Source organism: Scyliorhinus torazame, chromosome 21 (genome assembly GCF_047496885.1).
Source record: "Scyliorhinus torazame isolate Kashiwa2021f chromosome 21, sScyTor2.1, whole genome shotgun sequence".
Classification (NCBI taxonomy): Eukaryota; Metazoa; Chordata; class Chondrichthyes; order Carcharhiniformes; family Scyliorhinidae; genus Scyliorhinus; species Scyliorhinus torazame.
In genome coordinates, this window is record NC_092727.1 from 97,709,993 (window position 1) to 97,729,401 (window position 19,409).

Genomic DNA, 19,409 nt, shown 5'->3' on the forward strand with positions numbered 1-19,409 from the left:
AAAGCGACGGGGATGGAAAAGAAAGGAAGAATCGGAAAAAAGAGCGGAGGGCAGACCGCAAACAGAGACAATAAGATCACAAACTGTACTCACGTGTTTGTTGTACTGCGCGGGACTGTGCTGACTCGTTCCCAGGCTCGCTCCATCTCTCAATGCAGTGCGGGGGGGAGCGGAGCAAGGTGAACGAGGGTGAGAAAGGCGGGCAGGAGGGCGAGACAAGGGCTAGCACAGGACCAGAGCAGGGCAAGTACTGGGAGGTTGCCACCGTGCTAGTGAGGACGGCCAACATGGGAGAGCAGGAAGAAAGGGGGGCCACGGTGCGCCTCTCAGGAGAGAGGGAGCGCCTGGCACAAAGAGGGGGGGGAGAACAGGGCAGAAGGGGGGAAGAACACAGGGGGGGGGGGACAGAGGGACAGGGACTATGGGGGGGGGGGAGAGGAGTCGGGGGGGAGAGCACGGAACAAAAGTGAAGCAAAGAGAAGGGTGAGGTAGATAAACAGCACGAACATGGGTCTCGGCAGGCATGGAGCAGGGCGAGGAACCAAGATGGCGCCACAAACAGCCACTCTGGAGGGCTTCAGGGCGAAGGGAAACCCTGGAGTGCAGGGGCGCAGCCACGTGGCGTACACATAGCTGGCGGCCATGTTGGGTGTCCCCTGGACAAAAGGAAACCCCGGAGCCCTGGAGCCCGATTTCAGGGCCAGAGCGGCAACCGTGGCCATTTGGGACGGCCCCTTAACAAAGGGAAACCCCGGAGTGCAGGGGCGTGTCCACCAGGTAAGTATGGGTGATCCCGCAGGACCGGGGGGTTGAAAACCCCCCACTAGGATTGTTACTAGGAATGTAAGGGGACTCAACGGCCCGATGAAAAGATCCAGAGTCTTCACCCACCTAAGAAGCCTAAAAGCAGACATAATCTACCTACAAGAGATGCACCTGAGGGAGAAGGACCGACTGCTGGTAATAAAGGGCTGAGTGGGACATATCACTCATGCTACGGGACGAGGGCTAGGAGAGTAGCAATATTAATTAGTAAGAGAACGAGGTTTACGGAAACCAAGACAGTTACGGACCCAGGGGACGGTACGTTATGGTCAGCGGAGTCCTGGAAGGGGCACCGTGTAAATGCATACGCTCACAACTGGGACGACAAAGAATTCATAAAGAAGACCATGGCAGAATTCCCCGACCTTGACACACACTTACTGATCATGGGGGGCGACTTCAACTGTGTACAGGACCCACTGACCGACCGATCAAACCCCAGAGCAGGGAAAAAGACTGGCATGGCTAGGGAACTAGGAGCATTTATGGAGCAGATGGGGGCGGTGGACTCATGGAGGTTCCTGCACCCGGGAGAGAAGGAATTTTCAAACTTCTCACAAGTACACAAGGTATACACCCGTATCGACTTCTTTGCAGTGGGGAAATCGGTGCTTCCAGGGATCACGGGAATGGAGTACTCCGCGATTGTTATCTTGACCACGCTCCATACTATATGGATGTGAAGTTGGAGACAGGCCAGGCCCAGCGCCCCACATGAAGGCTGGACACTGACCTCCTGGCCGACAAGGCCTTCTGTCAAAAAACATCGCGGGCCATAGGCAACTACGTTAGTAACAACCAAAACGGGGAGGTCTCACCCTCCACGTTCCGGGAGGCACTGAAGGCCTTGATTAGAGGAGAGATCATAGCCTACAAGGCAGGCAGAGATAGGGAAGAGAGGATGACCAGGCAGCAACTGGTGGATTCCATCCTGGAAGTCAACAGGAAATACTCCGAGGCCCCGACTGTAGAGTTGCTGGTGGAGAGAAAAAAGCTGCAAATGAACTTTAACCTGCTATCCACTAGGAAAGCAGTGTACCAACTCCGCCAGACACGGGGGACCTTCTATGAACACGGAGACAAGGCTGGCCGCCTATTGGCTCACCAGCTGAGAAAGCAGGCAGCCACAAGGGAAATAGCGCAGGTAAAGGATAGCCGAGGCAGACTGGTAACAGAACCAAAGGAGGTCAATCGGGCATTTGAGACCTTCTAACGGGGACTGTACGCCTCCGAGCCCCCCAACGGGGGCGCGGGGATAAAACAGTTCCCAGATGGACTGGAACTCCCAGTTGTGGGGGAAGACAGACGGGGGGAGCTGGAAGCACTAATAGGCCCGGGAGAAATCATGGAGAGCATCAGCAGGCGGCGAAGGCACCGGGACCCGACAGGTTCCCGACGGACTTCTACAAATAACTCCTGGCCCCACACTTATGGGACATGTTCGCAGACTCACTGGCAAGGGACACCCTGCCCCCACGTTAGCGCAGGCCACAATTTCACTGATATCCAAAAAAGATAAAGACCTGATGGAATGTGGATCATACAGACCCATTTCACTGCTGAACGTGGATGCGAAAATACTCGCAAAGGTCCTGGCCAAAAGGCTGGAGGGCTGTGTACCAGAGGTGGTCGCAGAGGACCAAATGGGCTTTGTCGAGGGTAGACAGCTCATAGCGAACATCAGGCGGCTGCTGAACGTAATAATGATCCCCTCTGGGGAGAGAACACCAGAGGTGATCGTCTCCCTGAACGCAGAAAAGGCCTTCGACAGAGTCGAATTGAAATACCTCCTCGAGTACTGGAACGGTTTGGACTAGGAGCGGGGTTCACCGCCTGGGTGAGGCTCCTGTACAACGCTTTCAAAGCGAGCGTCTGCACTAATACCACCAGCTCTGAATACTTCCAGCTGCAGAGGGGAACAAGACAGGGCTGCCCACTGTCCCCACTCTTATTCGCCCTAGCGATCAAACCCCTGGAGATAGACCTGCGGGACACGAAAAGCTGGAAGGGAATCCGGAGAGGAGACAGAGAGCTAAGTCTCACTCTATGCAGATGACCTGCACCTCTATGTCTCGAAGCCACAGGAGGGACTGAAGGCAATACTGCAAATGCTGAAAGAGTTTGGAACCTTCTCGGGCCACAAACTTAACCTGGGCAAAAGCGAGGCATTCCCAGTGAACCCAAACGTGGGAGAGAGAGCTGGAGGGGCTCCCGTTCAAAACAGCCCAGAACAGATTCCGCTACCTGGGGATCCAGATAGCCAGAGACTGGACACAGATCCACAAGTGGAACCTGACCAGCCTGGTGGAGGAAGTAAGAAGAGACCTTCAAAGGTGGGGCTCACTCCCACTCTCCCTGGCGGGGAGAGTGCAGGCGATCACGATGAACGTACTGCCAAGGTTCCTCTTCCTGCTTAGATCCATTCCGATCTTCATCCCCAAGGCCTTTTTCCAAAACGTAGACCGTCTAATCATGGCGTTTGTGGAGGGGTAAGAACCCGAGAATTCCCAAACAGACACTGCAAAGAAGGAAAATCAATGGGGGATTGGTCTTACCAAACCTACAATACTACCACTGGGCAGCAACGGCAGAAAGAGTGAGGGAATGGGTACAAGAACCTGACACAGATTGGGTACAAATGGAGGAGGCATCCTGTAAAGGAACGACCCTCCGGGCCCTGGCCACAGCAGCACTCCCATCCTCCTCAACAAGATACACAACGAGCCCAGTGGTAGCGGCCACGCTGAGACAACACTTCGGGATAGCCAAAATGTCCCGCATGGCTCCCATATGCGGCAATCACAGATTCCCCCCAGCCATGCTGGATACCACCTTCAAAAGATGGAGGCGGGACGGGGGCACATTGACGGTCGGGGAATTCTACGTAGGGCACAGACTGACGGCTATAGACGAACTGACGAGGAAGTGGAGGCTAGCAAATGGACAGGAAATGAGACACCTCCAAATAAAACACTTGCTCTGCAAAGAGACAGTGGGGTACCCTGGGGCCCCAGAAAGCACACTACTAGAGGACCTGATAGGCACAAGCAACGAGAAAGGGGGCTATGTGGGAAAATATACGGACAGCTACTGGACAGAGCCCAGACTCCACTGGACGGGACCAGACAAAAATGGAGGACGAACTGGGGAGAGAGGTAGAATGGAGACTCTGGAGCGAAGCACTGAGCAGGGTGAACTCCACCTCCTCCTGTGCAAGGCTAAGCCTAATGCAGCTCAAAGTGGTGCACAGAGCGCACCTGACCAGAACCCGAATGAGCAGGTTCTTCCCGGAGGTGGAGGACAAATGTGAATGGTGCCAGAGGGGCCCGGCCAACCACACCCACATGTTTTGGGCTTGCCCCAAGCTTGCTGGGTTCTGGGCAGCCCTCTCCGAGGCAATGTCCAGGGTTGTGGGGGTGAGGGTGAAGCCATGCCCAATAGTGGCAATCTTCGGGGTATCGGAGCAGCCCGAGTTACACATGGGGAAGGGGGCCAACGCCCTTGCTTTCGCTTCCCTGATCGCACGCTGGAGAATCCTGCTCGGCTGGCGATCGGCAGCACCACCCACAGCTGCAGACTGGCTCGCTGACCTCTCGGAATTTCTCCACCTGGAGAAGATTAAGTACGCCACCCGAGGGTCAGAGGAAGGCTTCCTGGATACTTGGGGGCAGTTTGTCAGGCTGTTCCAAAACCTGTTCGAGGCCAGCAATGAGGAGTAACCTAATAAGAATTATTTTAAAACACCAAGATAGACGAGGTACCAAAAGACTGTGCAACACGGGGGGGGGGGGGGGGGGGGGGGTGCGTAAGGAAGGTGGGGAGACCACAAGAAATTAGGGGGGCTACTCCCCCCTTTTTTCTTTTTTTTTTTCTCCATTCTGTCCGGAAAATAAAATAAAAGCACAGCCAAAGCCAAGGGGGGAGGGGGGCAATGGGTGGGGGTGGGGGTGGGGGGTGGGGGGGGGGGGGGCGGTGGGGGGCGGGGGGGGAAATCATAGACCGATCCAGAGGACAACGAAATGCACATAGGGTCAGTGAAACGAAGGACAAACTAAACCTCTCTGTATAATAAAGGAAATTAGCACAGACGAGAAAAATGTGATGTGTGTGTAAACTTCTCATAGGTCCTTTCCTCTTCAAACACCTCACCTTGTCCAAACACAGGAAGATGGTTGTGGTGGTTAGTGGTCAATCATCTCAGTTCCTGGACATCACTGCAGGAGGTTTTCAGGGTAGTGTCTTAGGCCCAACCATCATCAACTGCTTCATCAATAACTGTCCTTCCATCTTAAGTTCAGAAGTACGGATTTTCATTGACTATTGCACAATGTTCAGATACTGAAGCAGTCCATGTCCAAATGCAGCAAAATCCGGACAATATTCAGACTTGGGCTGACAAGCGGCAAGTAACGTTAATGCCACACAAGTGCCCGGCAATGTCCATCTCCGAAAAGAGAAAATCTAACCATTTCCCTTTGATGTTCACTGGCATTGCCAATACTGAATCCCCAACTATCAACATCCTGGGGGTTACCATTAATCAGAAATTGAACTGGGCTAGCCCTATAAATACTGTAGCTACAAGAGCAGGTCAGAGGAGAGGAATCCTGTGGCCGGTATCTCACCTGACTCCCCAAAGTCTGTCCACCACCTACAAGGCACAAGTCAGGAGTGTGATAGAATCCTTTCCACTTGCCTGGATGAGTGCCGCTCCAATAACACTCGAGAAGCTCAACACCATCCAGGACAAAGCAAACCACTTGATTGGCACCCCATCTACAAACATTCACTCCCTCCACCACTGATGTACAGTGGCATCCCCCCCCCCCCCACCGCCCCCCCCCCCCACCCCCACCCATTGCCCCCCTCCCCCCTTGGCTTTGGCTGTGCTTTTATTTTATTTTCCGGACAGAATGGAGAAAAAAAAAGAAAAAAGGGGGGAGTAGCCCCCCCTAATACAGTGTGTATCACCTCCAAGATACACTGCAGTAACTCACCAAGGCTCTTTAGACAGTACCTTCCAACTGCGACTGCTACCATTTTGAAGGACAAAGTCAACAGACACATGGGAACACCACCACCTGGATGTTCCCCTGCAAGCCTCGCACCATCCTGACTTGGAAATACATCACCGTTCCTTCAGAATCCTGGAACTCCCTCCCTAACAGCATTGTGGATGTACCTACACCACACAGATTGTAGAGGTTCACGAAAGCCGCTCACTAACACCTTCTCAAGGACAACTAAGAATGGTTAATAAATGCTGGCCTAGCCAGCGATGTCCATTTTTCATGAATAAATATTTTTTTTAAACTTGGTGTCCCTCACAAATTCCTCTCTCTCCCCTTTGTGTATTTCCCTTTCATTACCACCTTTTCTTACCATTCATAGTCATCTATTGTTCACCTCATTAGTATTCCCTCCCTTTGTTGCTCTTAATGACTGGGATCAAGGTCCATTGTTCCTCAGCACTGTTAATGACATCCTACAGTTTAAGAGAGAAATTTTGTCCTTGGAGAGTTGCTACCTATGGTCTTTGCTGGTTAATGACACTGAAGAGAAAGAAGTTGAAGCTGTGCTTGTGTGAGGCCCATGGGAGAGGTAGGAGGGAGAGGAAAGGAGGGCATGATTTATACTGAACTTTGTCAGTCTAGTAGTCATGGAGGAGTCCGGAAAGGAGAGTTCAAAAGAAGATTTATTTCCAAAGGAAAGTACCTGCAAGTAACAGTCCAAGTCCCTGTCAGGACTACTCTGCAGCTCGGCTTGTACCTGGGTCTGCTTTGGATTGACAAGCTCGCTGATGGTCCTCCGCCCCTCCATGGCGGAGTTGGTCCTCCACGAGGCTCGCGGGGAGATTAATCTGATCATTCCGTGGATTTTGTGGGGATTATATCAGTCAGTAAATGCCAATAAACTGGTTAAGTTGGATACAGGTGGTTTGTCTAGATAGGACATGTGATCGGCGCAGGCTTGGAGGGCCGAAGGGCCTGTTCCTGTGCTGTATTGTTCTTTGTTCTTTGTTCTTGTTCTTAAAATATTGATAATCAGTGTGAAATGCTAATATTTGATGTGTATGGTGAAATCCTCAATAAAATAAAAATACCGCTCCTTAAACTGAGGCTTGAGTTCAGAACTTGTAGTCACCAACCCCACCCCCAACACACTTATTATTCAGCCTTACAGCAAGGAATTACACTTCAGGCTACATAATTGCCTTAAATACAACTCTAATGGCAGGAATTTATTCTCCAGACACCTCTCCTTATAATACGATTTCAATCATAAAGACTCGATTTGAACTTGTTAACCACATCAAAAGCTTGTAGAATAGGCACGGTAAATCCCTCCAGATTTCATATCAGACTGGAAATATTGAGCAATGTTACAATAATACTTCAGGTAAAATCCACAAACAAGACGCAAAACTATTAGTCTGTCTGTCTGTCAGCCTTGAGCAATTGCTATATTTGATGTAATATGACCTCTGCTTACCATCGAGTAATAAACTACGCTGGTTTATTTTGGCCTGTGCCTCTGGGTTTTCGTGGCCTCTGCCTCCCAGGGGGGAATAGACCACATTGATTTCCCCTATTTTGACCTTAAGCAGGATCAAATAATAGAAACCAGGAACTGCATTTTTAGGCCCAGATGGGGATGGGCGCGGAGGTGAGAGGGTGCAGAAAAGCACGCCACAATCCGCCATGCTCGTTCACCGACTCCATCCCGCCGCCAGTCCATTTTCCCAGAGGCAGGGGTGGTTGGGGGAGGTGTGGAGCGGACTAAGCCAAATTAATGTTAAGGCCTATTGTCAGAAGTTGACTGGAATTTTCCACTCTGCCTGCAGGCTCCCAGAGGCGGTGGACGGGTGCTAGTTTAACTGCCTGGAGGCAGCCTCTTGGCAGCAGATGGGAGATTGTGGGAGGGGTAAGCTTGGAGGCCCTGCCTGCCTGGCTCCAGTGGCAACCAGAATTGTAGCCCAGCTGCTCAGTCTATTTTTAAAAATCTTAAGCCTTCAAAGATCTTGAAGGACCGACTTCAGCTGCTTCAATGTTTGGATGGTCTTCTTTTGACCCTTCAGCTTTGAGGGCTCATCTATCAAAACCCCAATAAAAAACATTTATAAAAAAGAAATGAAAGCGGCGAATTCCGCGCTTGTGAAAGTCATGCCATTGTCTGACACTAACATATCGGGAAGCCCATGGGTGCTGAAAGTTTGTTAGTGCATCTCAATTGTAGCCCACAATGTCAGCATGGACATGCGGTGGACCTCTATTCACTTTGAATGGGCATCTACGATGAGTAAGTATGTGGTTCCTTGGAAAGGGCCTGCAAAATCCACGTGGAGTCAGGACGTTAGGCCTGGCCATTTCCATCCTCGTCGCTAGTGTAAGATTCCAGGCGAGTGGCCACACGGAAACATTGATTGTTAGAAAACTCAATATTTATTTAACCTACTAGATCCAACTCCTATTGTTCGAAGGGTCTCCCATGCCTGGGGTACTGATGTCCCATGGAACCCTTGCTTAAGGGTGTAATTCAGCCCCCTCATCTGGGAAGATCATATTCAGGTGAGGCCACGGGGACTCTGATGTTGCAGACTCCGTGGCCTCTGGTCGGGTTGTAACACCTCCCAAATGGCACAGCGATTTACTTGGCATAAGAATGTGAAAAGAGAATATTAAAAGGAGAGAGACGGCAGAATGCTGTAGTACAGGGATATCTGGGTGACCTTGTACATGAATCACAGGTAGGGCCTATACTCACTGGAATTTAGAAGACTGAGAGGTGCAACATAATGATTCTGAGGGGGGTGCTTGCCAGTGTAGACACTTAGAGAATGTTTCAAGTTGAAGAGGAATATATAACTAGGGGGCACAGTTTAAAAATGGTTGGGCTGGATTCTCCATTGCCCGACGCCGATATCGTAATCGACGATCGGGCGGAGAATCCCTTCTGATGTCCAGATCAGGGCGTCGCCGGTTTGACACTGGTTTCTGAGTCTCCGCCCCCTGCAAAATGGCGTCATTGCGTCGCACGCTGCACTCCGTTGGAATGGCGTTGGCACGTCATCGGAAGGTCCTCCCCCGATGGTCCACCCCTGATGGGCCGAGTTCCCAACCGTGCGGTCTGAGTGGTTGGGAACCTAGCGTGGCGGCCGTGGATTGTGGCCACACAGACAGTCCAGCGACACCACAGTCGGCTGGGAGCGGTGCTGCTGGTTGGGTGGCTTCTGCGAGGGCTGGGGGGACTGGTGGGGGATGGCCAGTGGTTGTCATGTGGGGCCATATTTGGCAGGTCGGGTCCGCGCACGGCCAGCACCATGTTGTACGGCGTGACCGCTGCAGGTCATTGCCGTTGCATGCGCAACCACAGACCCGGCCATTCTCTGGCCGTTTTTGGCATGGAGCTGGGAGTTTTACTTGGCGCTGCTGCTAGCTCCTCGCCCATCCTGGAATCGGTGAGGGTTCGGCGCCGATTTTGGCGGTGTAAAACGCCACAGTTCCCACGCCGGAGTCGGCACTTAGCTGCAGAATCGGAGAATCCAGCCCAAGGTGTCTCCCATTGAAGATGGAGATGAGGAGGAATTTCTTCTTGTGAGGGTCTTTAATCTTTGGAATTTCCTATTCCAAAGTGTTGTGGAGGCTGAACCATTGAATATATTCAGAACTGAGTTAGACAGAGTTTTTGATCATGGTGTTATGGAGGGAGGCAAATAGGTTGTACAAAGTGGAGTTAAGGCCACAATCAGATCAACCATGATCTTATTCACTGGCGGAGCAGGCTCGAGGCATCAAATGGCCAACTTCTGCTCTTATTTCTTCTATTCTTGAGTTCTTACAATTTTGATTAAATATACCACATGTATGACTCACAATGCAGTTGCCTCTAATTTGACAAGACCAAGCGCAGTTGGTTGATCGCTTTGCTGAATACTTCCATTAAGTCTGCAAGCATGGCACTGAGCCTCTGGTCAATTGACATTATAATTCTCCCTCCCACACCAACTCTGACCTCTATGTTCTCAGCCTTACAATGTTCCAATGAAGACTAATGTAAACTGAAGGAATAACATTTGATGAGGCACTTTACAGCTTCTGAACTCAGAATGATGTTCAAGAGTTCCAGATCATAAACAATTTTTGCAGATAGCAAACGCTGCTAAAGGTTTTGCTGTTACCATTTACACCTCCTGAAGCCAACATCCATCATTTTGTTTTTTTTACTTGTTTTGTTATAATCTCCCTTTGCCTTTTACCATCATCCCTTTGTCATACAATCTCTTCTGCCTTCTATTCTATCATAGACCTTTTGGACTTTCCTCTCTTGTCCCCTTTCTCTGCTTTGATATTTGCTTAAAACCTGACGTAGAATAAGGGTCTGGCATAGAAAAGGTTAACATGGGACTGGGTACAGTGCCGCCCACAATATAATGTAAAGGAATGCATGACCCAAGTCTAGAAGGCAGTCCTGTACTGGACAGAGGTGTGTGTAGAGGCAAGTATGGAGGCAGCTCGTAATTTCGACCTTATACTGCACATATGATTGTAGGTACAGAAAATTAAGCACTTACTGTGAAACTATCCAAGATGCAGACCTCATTATGAGACCTACTGAAGTACACACACAGTCTTACAGCATGATAACAGTTTTTGAAACAACTTATAACTTCAAAAAAGTTGGAGATAAAATTTAAAACCTAAAAGATTGAAAAAAAAACAGTATTCTGACCTGACAAAGTACCAGAAGCGAAGGCACAGAAGGAGTTAGCCAGAGAAAAGCTACAAAACTGGAATGGAAGCAGAAGGCAGAAATAGACTTCCACACTCCAGAAGGAGACTCCATTGAATCCCCTGGAAGTCCAGCTTCAATAGCCAAGGAGTGCAGAATCAGAAGACCAAGCAATTATGAGCTATGATTTTGGCCAGAACAAGTTTTGGAAAGCTTTGAAGTCAGTAAGAGTCGAGGGCAGCATGGTGGCGCAGTGGTTAGTGCTGCTACCTATGGTGCTGAGGACCCGGGTTTTATCCCGGCCCCGGGTCACTGACTGTGTGAAGTTTGCACGTTCTCCCCGTGTCTGCATGGGTTTCATCCCCACAATCTAAAGATGTGCAGATTAGGGGGATTGTCACGCTAAATTGCCCTTTAATTGGAAAAAAGGAAATAATTGGGTACTCAAAAATTTAAGCAAGAGTCAGGGTTACCATTTTTAAAATGCCCAAGTCCCAAGTCAACGCTTGAACACTTGACGGCCAAGCTAGCTCCAATCAAAGAGAAAAATATAATCAGCGGTTATAAAACCCAATAAAGATTCAAAAAAGGATCTAGGGAGTTGCTGCTGAAAATCGAAAACACAAATTACATCTGCCAATACTGCAGGAGCCCACCCAAACTGACAAGCATGGGAAGCCTGGAAAAGAATCTTATGGCAGCACCATGTTAAATTTCCTATCAGCAATTAAAGCTATTCCTGCTTGTAATTTTAAATGACCATGTTTCAAAAATTGACCTCAGCAGACTGGTTTGGATTCGTCCAAGGCACAGACCGGTCTCAAAATTGGGGGTGATGGAGAAAGATACCTTTGGTGCATAATTGCCTCAGGTCTAACCAAAAAGACAGATGCTGAACAGATTAACATGCTGCTTTATTAGGTAGGACCAATATCAGATAATATAACAGATAGTCAAGGAATCAATAAATCCTCAACAAAATTTGACAAAGTTTTAAAATAATTTGACACATATTTTAATTTGAGAAGCAACAAGGTCCTGAAAAGAACAAAGGTTAACAAATGTGTCCAACCTCTCGGAGAACCTGTTGATTCCTTCATTAATGTGATCCACAGAATAGCTGAAAACTGTGACTATGGTGATCTGAAATCGGAACTAATCAGTAACAGAAGTGTGTTGGAGTGGCAGATGTGCACTCTCAAACCTCTTTCAAGCTACAGAAGATTTGACCCCTGAAAATGCCATTCAGATTGTCAGGCAATCCCAAATCTTTTTATGGCATACATCCATCTTAAGGGGTGACAGAACAACATGGTACAGTGCAACCTCCACTCTCCCGCTAGGCCGGGATTTCCCGTTTACATTTTCAACAGGCGGTGATTGCATTGTTCAGAGGGAGAGGGCCATACCCGGTCACTACCTGTGCACTGTCGCAGGGTGCAATGCTCGGGCAGTGCCAGGACTGTGGGGATTGCTTCGGGGGGAGGAGGGGGGGGGGGGGGGGGAGATTACTGGGTAATGTTTGTACACTGAGACAACCATTAAAATGGCACCCTGATCTTCAAAAAATGAGTTGCTAGCCTGTCAGCTTCATGCCATGGGATCTGCCCTTTTCCATTGTTTTTACTAAGTCCAAGATGGTACAGTAGAGAAAGCCACTGTTGGTGCCTACGGCTTCAATGCTGATTTTCCCACCCGCTACAGGCCTTTAGAACATAGAACATTACAGCACAGTACAGGCCCTTCGGCCCTTGATGTTGCGCCGACCTGTGAAACCACTCTAAAGCCCATCTACACTATTCCCTTATCGTCCATATGTCTATCAATGACCATTTGAATGCCCTTAATGTTGGCGAGTCCACTACTGTTGCAGGCAGGGCATTCCATTTACTCTCTGAGTAAAGAACCGACCTCTGACATCTGTCTTATATCTATCTCCCCTCAATTTAAAGCTATGTCCCCTCGTGCTAGACATCACCATCCGAGGAAAAAGGCTCTCACTGTCCACCCTATCTAATCCTCTGATCATCTTGTATGCCTCAATTAAGTCACCTCTTCACCTTCTTCTCTCTAATGAAAATAGTCTCAAGTCCCTCAGCATTTCCTCATAAGATCTTCCCTCCATACCAGGCAACATTCTGGTAAATCTCCTCTGCAACCTTTCCAATGCTTCCACATCATTCCTATAATGCGGCGACCAGAATCGCGCACAATACTCCAAATGCGGCCGTACCAGAGTTTTGTACAGCTGCAACATGACTTCATGGCTCCGAAACTCAATCCCTCTGCCAAGAAAAGCTATCATACCGTACGCCTTCTTTACAGCCCTCTCAACCTGGGTGGCAACTTTCAGGGATCTATGTACATGGACACTGTGATCTCTCTGCTCATCCACACTACCAAGAATCTTACATTAGCCCAGTACTCTGTCTTCCTGTTATTCCTTCCAAAATGAATCACCTCACACGTTTCTGCATTAAACTCCATTTGCCAACTCTCAGCCCAGCTCTGCAGCTTATCTATGTCCCTCTGTAACCTGTAACATCCTTCCGCACTGTCCACAACTCCACCGACTTTAGTGTCATCTGCAAATTTACTCACCCATCCTTCTACGCCCTCCTCCAGGTCATTTATAAAAATGGCAAACAGCAGTGGCCCCAAAACAGATCCTTGTGGCACACCACTAGTAACTGGACTCCAGTCTGAACATTTCCCATCAACCATCACTCTTTGTCTTCTTCCAGCTAGCCAATTTCTGATCCAAGCTGCTAAATCACCCTGAATCCCATGCCTCTGTATTTTCTGCAATAGCCTACCGTGGGGAACCTTATCAAACGCTTTACTGAAATCCATATACACCACATCAACTGGTTTACCCTCATCCACCTGTTTGGTCACCTTCTCAAAGAACTCAATAAGGTTTGTGAGGCACGACCTACCCTTCACAAAACCATGTTGACTATCTCTAATCAAATTATTCCTTTACCGATGATTATACATCCTATCTCTTATAAACCTTTCCAAGACTTTGCCCACAACAGAAGTAAGGCTCACTGGTCTATAGTTACCGGGGTTGTCTCTACTACCCTTCTTGAACAAGCGGACAACATTTGCTATCCCCCAGTCTTCTGGCACTATTCCTGTAGACAAAGATGACTTAAAGATCAAAGCCAAAGACTCAGTAATCTCCTCCCTAGCTTCCCAGAGAATCCTAGGATAAATCCCATCCGGCCCAGGGGACTTATCTATTTTCACACTTTCCAGAATTGCTAACACCTCCTCCTTATGAACATCAAGCCCTTCTAGTCTAGTAGCCTGTGTCTCAGTATTCTCCTCGACAACATTGTCCTTTTCCTGTGTGAATACTGACGAAAAATATTCATTTAGCACCTCTCCTATCTCCTCGGACTCCACACACAACTTCCCATTACTGTCCTTGACTGGCCCTACTCTTACTCTAGTCATTCTTTTATTCCTGACATATCTATAGAAAGCTTTAGGGTTATCCTTGATCCGACCTGCCAAAGACCTATCATGTCCCCTCCTGGCTCTTCTTAGCTCTCTCTTTAGGTCCTTCCTAGCTAACTTGTAACTCTCGAGTGCCCTAACTGAACCTTCACGTCTCATCTTTACATAAGCCTCCTTCTTCAACTTGACAAGTGTTTCAACTGCTTTCATAAACTACGGTTCCGTCGCTCGACCACTTCCTCCCTGCCTGACAGGTACATACGTATCAAGGACACGTAGTAGCTGTTCCTTGAACAAGCTCCACATTTCAATTATGCCCATCCCCTGCAGTTTTCCTCTCCATCCAATGCATCCTACGTCTTACCTCATCACATCATAATTGCCTTTCCCCCCAGATATAACTCTTGCCCTGCGGTATATACCTATCCCTTTCCATCACTAAAGTAAACGTAAACAAATTGTGGTCACTATCACCAAAGTGCTCACCTACCTCCAAATCTAACACTTGTCCTGGTTCATTACCCAGTACCAAATCCAATATGGCCTCGCCTCTCGTTGGCCTATCTACATACTGCGTCAGGAAACCTTCCTGCACACATTGGACAAAAACGGACCCATCTAAAGTACTCGAACTATAGCGTTTCCAATCAATATTTGGAAAGTTAAAGTCCCCCATAACAACTACCCTGTTACTTTCACTCCTATCCAGAATCATCTTTGCAATCCTTTCCTCTACATCTCTGGAACTTTTCGGAGGCCTATAGAAAACCCCTAACAGGGTGACCTCACCTTTCCTGTTTCTAACCTCAGCCCATACTGCCTCAGTCGACGAGTCCTCATCAAACGTTCTTTCTGCCACTGTAATACTGTCCTTGACTAACAATGCCACCCCTCCCCCTCTTTTACCACCTTCCCTGAGCTTACTGCAATATCTAAACCCCGGCACCTGCAACAACCATTCCTGTCCTTGCTCTATCCATGTCTCCGAGATGGCTACAACATCGAAGTCACAGGTATCAACCCATGCCGCAAGTTCACCCACCTTATTCCGGATGCTTCTGGCATTGAAGAAGACACACTTTAAACCACCTTCCTGCCTGCCGGTACACTCCTGCAACTTTGAAACCTTACTCATGACCTCACTACTCTCAACCTCCTGTATACTGGAGCTACAATTCAGGTTCCCAATCCCCTGCTGAAATAGTTTAAACCCTCCCGAAGAGCATTAGCAAATATCCCCCCAAGGATATTGGTACCCCTCTGGTCCAGGTGTAGATCATCCCGTTTGTAGAGGTCCCACCTACCCCAGAATGAGCCCCAATTATCCAGGAATCTGAAACCCTCCCTCCTGCACCATCCCTGTAGCCACGTGTTCAACTGCTCTCTCTCCCTATTCCTCGTCTCGCTAGCACGTGGCACGGGTAACAACCCAGAGATAATAACTCAGTTTGTCCTAGATCTAAGTTTCCACCCTAGCTCCCTGAATTCCTGCCTTACATCCGTATCCCTTTACCTACCTATGTCGTTGGTACCTATGTTGACCACGACGTTTGGGCTGCTCCCCCTCCCCCTTAATGATCCCGAAAACACGATCTGAGACATCGCGGACCCTGGCATCTGGGAGGCAACACACCAACCGCGAGTCTCTCTCGGTCCCACAGAATCTCCTATCTATCTAGCTCCAGTTCCCTAACACGGTTTCTGAGGAGCTGGAGATGGGTGCACTTCCCACAGATGAAATCAGCAGGGACATTGGCGGCGTCCCACACCTCAAACATTCTGCAGGAGGGACATTGTACTGCCTTCCCTGCCATCCCCTCTAGATAAAACAAGAAAAAGAAAGGAAGAGCTTACCTGATAATCACTCAACCCCTTAGGTTAGAGGAGGTGGAAGGGTGGGGACACTACAAATGTAGTGTCTCGGGTTTAGCAACCGCCCAACTTATATACATGTACTAACAAAGCTTCCTAGAAATCCCCACGGCCGACTTCCTGCAGCTGTAAAGGTAATTTTAAAAAGTTATTCTTACCTTCCCTTCCGGCCCCTTTACTCTGCTCCCGCCGAAAATCTGGAGGCTGCTTCTCATGTAAGGGAAGTTTTTAAAGTTATTCTTACCTTCCCGACAGGTCCCTGGACACTGCTCCCGCCGAAAATCTTTGCTGATATTGGGAAATTTCCACCCCTAATAAAACATCAAATGGCAGGAGCACTCGAGATCAAAGGAAGAAATTCCTAACCGACCACCAGAAGATGGGTGACCATGCCAGCATAGTGCAATGAACCACTAGAAAGTGGATGACTATGCCACCATACTCTAACCGGCCACGAGATGGTCCATAACCATGCCAGTGCTGTGGGCCAAATGACCCCACAGGCTTGATCAATGACCTGCTGTCTCAGCAGCGTTTAAATTGCAACTGCATATAGGACACTTCGGAAAGCTCTGGAAAGCTAATACATCCAGATACACAGATGATCCCAAAATGATTCCCGAGGTCGACATACTATACCAAAAGGAAACACTGCCATGTTAGTTGAGTGAGGTCAAAGAGGGATTTTTGTTCTGAAACATAGATATCTCAGTTAATGGTCTTCTCGCAAACTTGAAATTAGACAAGGGAACCAGTGTTATGATCTTCTCAGACAAGGAACTGTGACTGAGAGACTTCTGACTATGGGCATCAGACTCATCACTCTATGGACACAGAGGCTTCCGACTTATGATTGTAGGTATGATTCTGGAATTGTTGAGGGCATGAGGGCAAACAAATCTTTGATCTCATGTACGTCATCTGTAACCAGTCTTTCGCTCTTCTGAGGAGGGATGCCCAAGTTGCCCTGAGAGATGTCAAAACAACCTCTGTTGTCAATTACACAAACTGCAAGTCCTTGAGTCCAACAGAAAAGATAGTCTTGATGAGGACATCAGCTCTGAATTGTCTTCGCTCTTTGCAGAACTGGTTTGTCCATTTCTTTGCAGGTGCCAGATGCTCCTCATTGGTCAGACCAGCCAACCACTCAGATGGTTACCACCATACCTCAAGTGGAAGACAACCAAGAGAGATGAAACAGCAGCAAGAAGAACTTCAACCTCCGGCTCCGACATCTGTTGGTGAGGTATGTCAAGACGCCATGGCACAGACGCTGAAACCTCTGGCCAATGCAACTGTTAGGCAGAAAATGCTGGAAAAGAGAATTTTTGTTTGTTTGTTGATTGTCACATGTACCAAGGTACAGTGAAAAGTATTTTTCTGCGAGCAGCTCAACAGATCATTAAGCCATCAATCAACCACAGCACAGCTCAGTGAGATAATGAACCAAACCAATGAGAACATCATTGCACAGAAAGCTAAACTATAAGGTGAGCCCATTGATAGGTTGCACCCAAACAATGTGTTTCTGGAACCCACCTCTTCATTCACCTGGGGAAGGAGCTGCACTCCGAAAGCTAGTGATCCGAAACAAACCTGTTGAACTTTAACCTGGTGTAAGATTTCTTACTGTACCCAAACAACAGGAAGAGACAACTTCCATCCCAGTGTGCATGATGGAGAACCATACGTAGGAAGAAAAACAGAATGAGCACTACAGACAGGCTGCGAGTTCATTCTCCCCTGTAAGGAATGGATAAACCAATGACCATTGGCAATATTAAATGTGGAGTTGGAAGCAGTAGTTCAACGCCAAAGAGTGGAAAAAAAATTAACTAACTAAAGACGAGAATGACTACATCCAAAACAATCTTTTTTTTTAATAAATATTTTTTATTGGGTTTTTAAACAAAGTATTTTTACCATTATGTGCACAGAATAATATATATATATATAGAAGAGAAGAGTACACACAAACATACCACAAAAGAACAAACATAAAATAAAACAAAATAACTGGTAGGGTATTATGCACCAGCTCAACAGCAGAAACTCTGTACAATTGGCAATATTATTTTTGACACATAAGGAGGCATCTGTTTGTGTGTGTGGGGGTGGGGGTTGGGGAGGTAGAAATACATTTGGGTGCGGAAGAAACAATTACAGGGGGAAATACGCAAGCGGGTCTGGTACTGGTGTTGTCACTTGCTTCTCCCGGATGGATTTTGCTGCCGGTGTCGTCTCGCGATCACCTCCGCTTCAGCCGTTCGCCCGGATTTTCCTTGTTCTCTGTCCCTGTAGATGCCAAGATTATTATTGTTTCCCGTGCTCTCCTTCCGGCTATCATTCCCCTGCCTCCCCCGCCCCTCCCACCTCTCTGGTTCCCCTCTATTGTTCCCTGTCTCCTCACTCTTCCCCCTCTCTGCCCCCTTCTCCCCTCCCCTCCTCCTGTGGTTCGCCTTTTCTTTCCTCTTAGGTTTAGCTGTCCCCCCCCCCCCCCCCCCACCTCCCCGGTCTATCCCTCCCTCCCTCCCTCTCGTGGCTTGACTACTTTCCCCTGATTCTTGGCTACCTGGCTATTCTTCTGCTTGTTTGTTGGCCACAAACAGGTCCCGGAACAATTGGGTGAATGGCTCCCACATTCTGTGGAAGCTGTCGTCTGACCCTCGGATGGCGAATTTGATTTTCTCCATTTGGAGAGATTCTGAGAAGTCGGACAGCCAGTCTGCAGCATTGGGTGGTGCTGCTGACCGCCAGCCGAACAGGATTCTACGGCGGGCGATTAGGGAGGCAAAGGCAAGGGCGTCTGCCCTCCTCCCCAGGAATAGATCTAACTGGTATGATACCCCAAAGACCGCCACTTTCGTGCATGGCCATCCAAAACAATCTTGTATTCATCAAATTTAACCCAGTGCAATAGAGTTGACTACCCCTCCAACTGCTATAACGACAAGATCTAGAAGAATGATAAAGTGTCCAGACTGCTAGAACCTGGGGAGAAGGGGTAGTAGAAGCAATGTAAATGCATTGGGTAAACAGTACTGGGTAGAGGGGGTGGGGGGAGGTGATAGCAGGGGTGAAGTTCTGTGGTGGGTTGTTTTGTGTGGGAGTGGTAGTTCTGTGGGAGGGGGTGGGGATGTTCCATGGTGGGCTGAGGGGTATTATTTTTAATTTTTTTCTGGGGTTCCCTTTTTAAAGGGTGTACGATCATTAAAAAAATGAAGTTACTGGCGAGATGGGCTCCCCGCCAGCGTGACATCGTCGTTCCCGCAGCTTAACTTTTTCTTATGTATGTACCTAAAAATATGGCGGAGTTTTGTGAGGGCCGTGAAGAAACCAGCATGAATTTGTTGAGTCAAACAGAAAGTCACTTTTTTTTACAACAATATTTATACAGCACCAGCAGTTCACTACTGGTTCTCTCCCTTTAGCCAGTACCACACAGGCCAGCTCTATTTACACAGCTGAATGGTTAACAATTGCCCCTCATTGTGGGAGCTCAGATTCCTTATGAG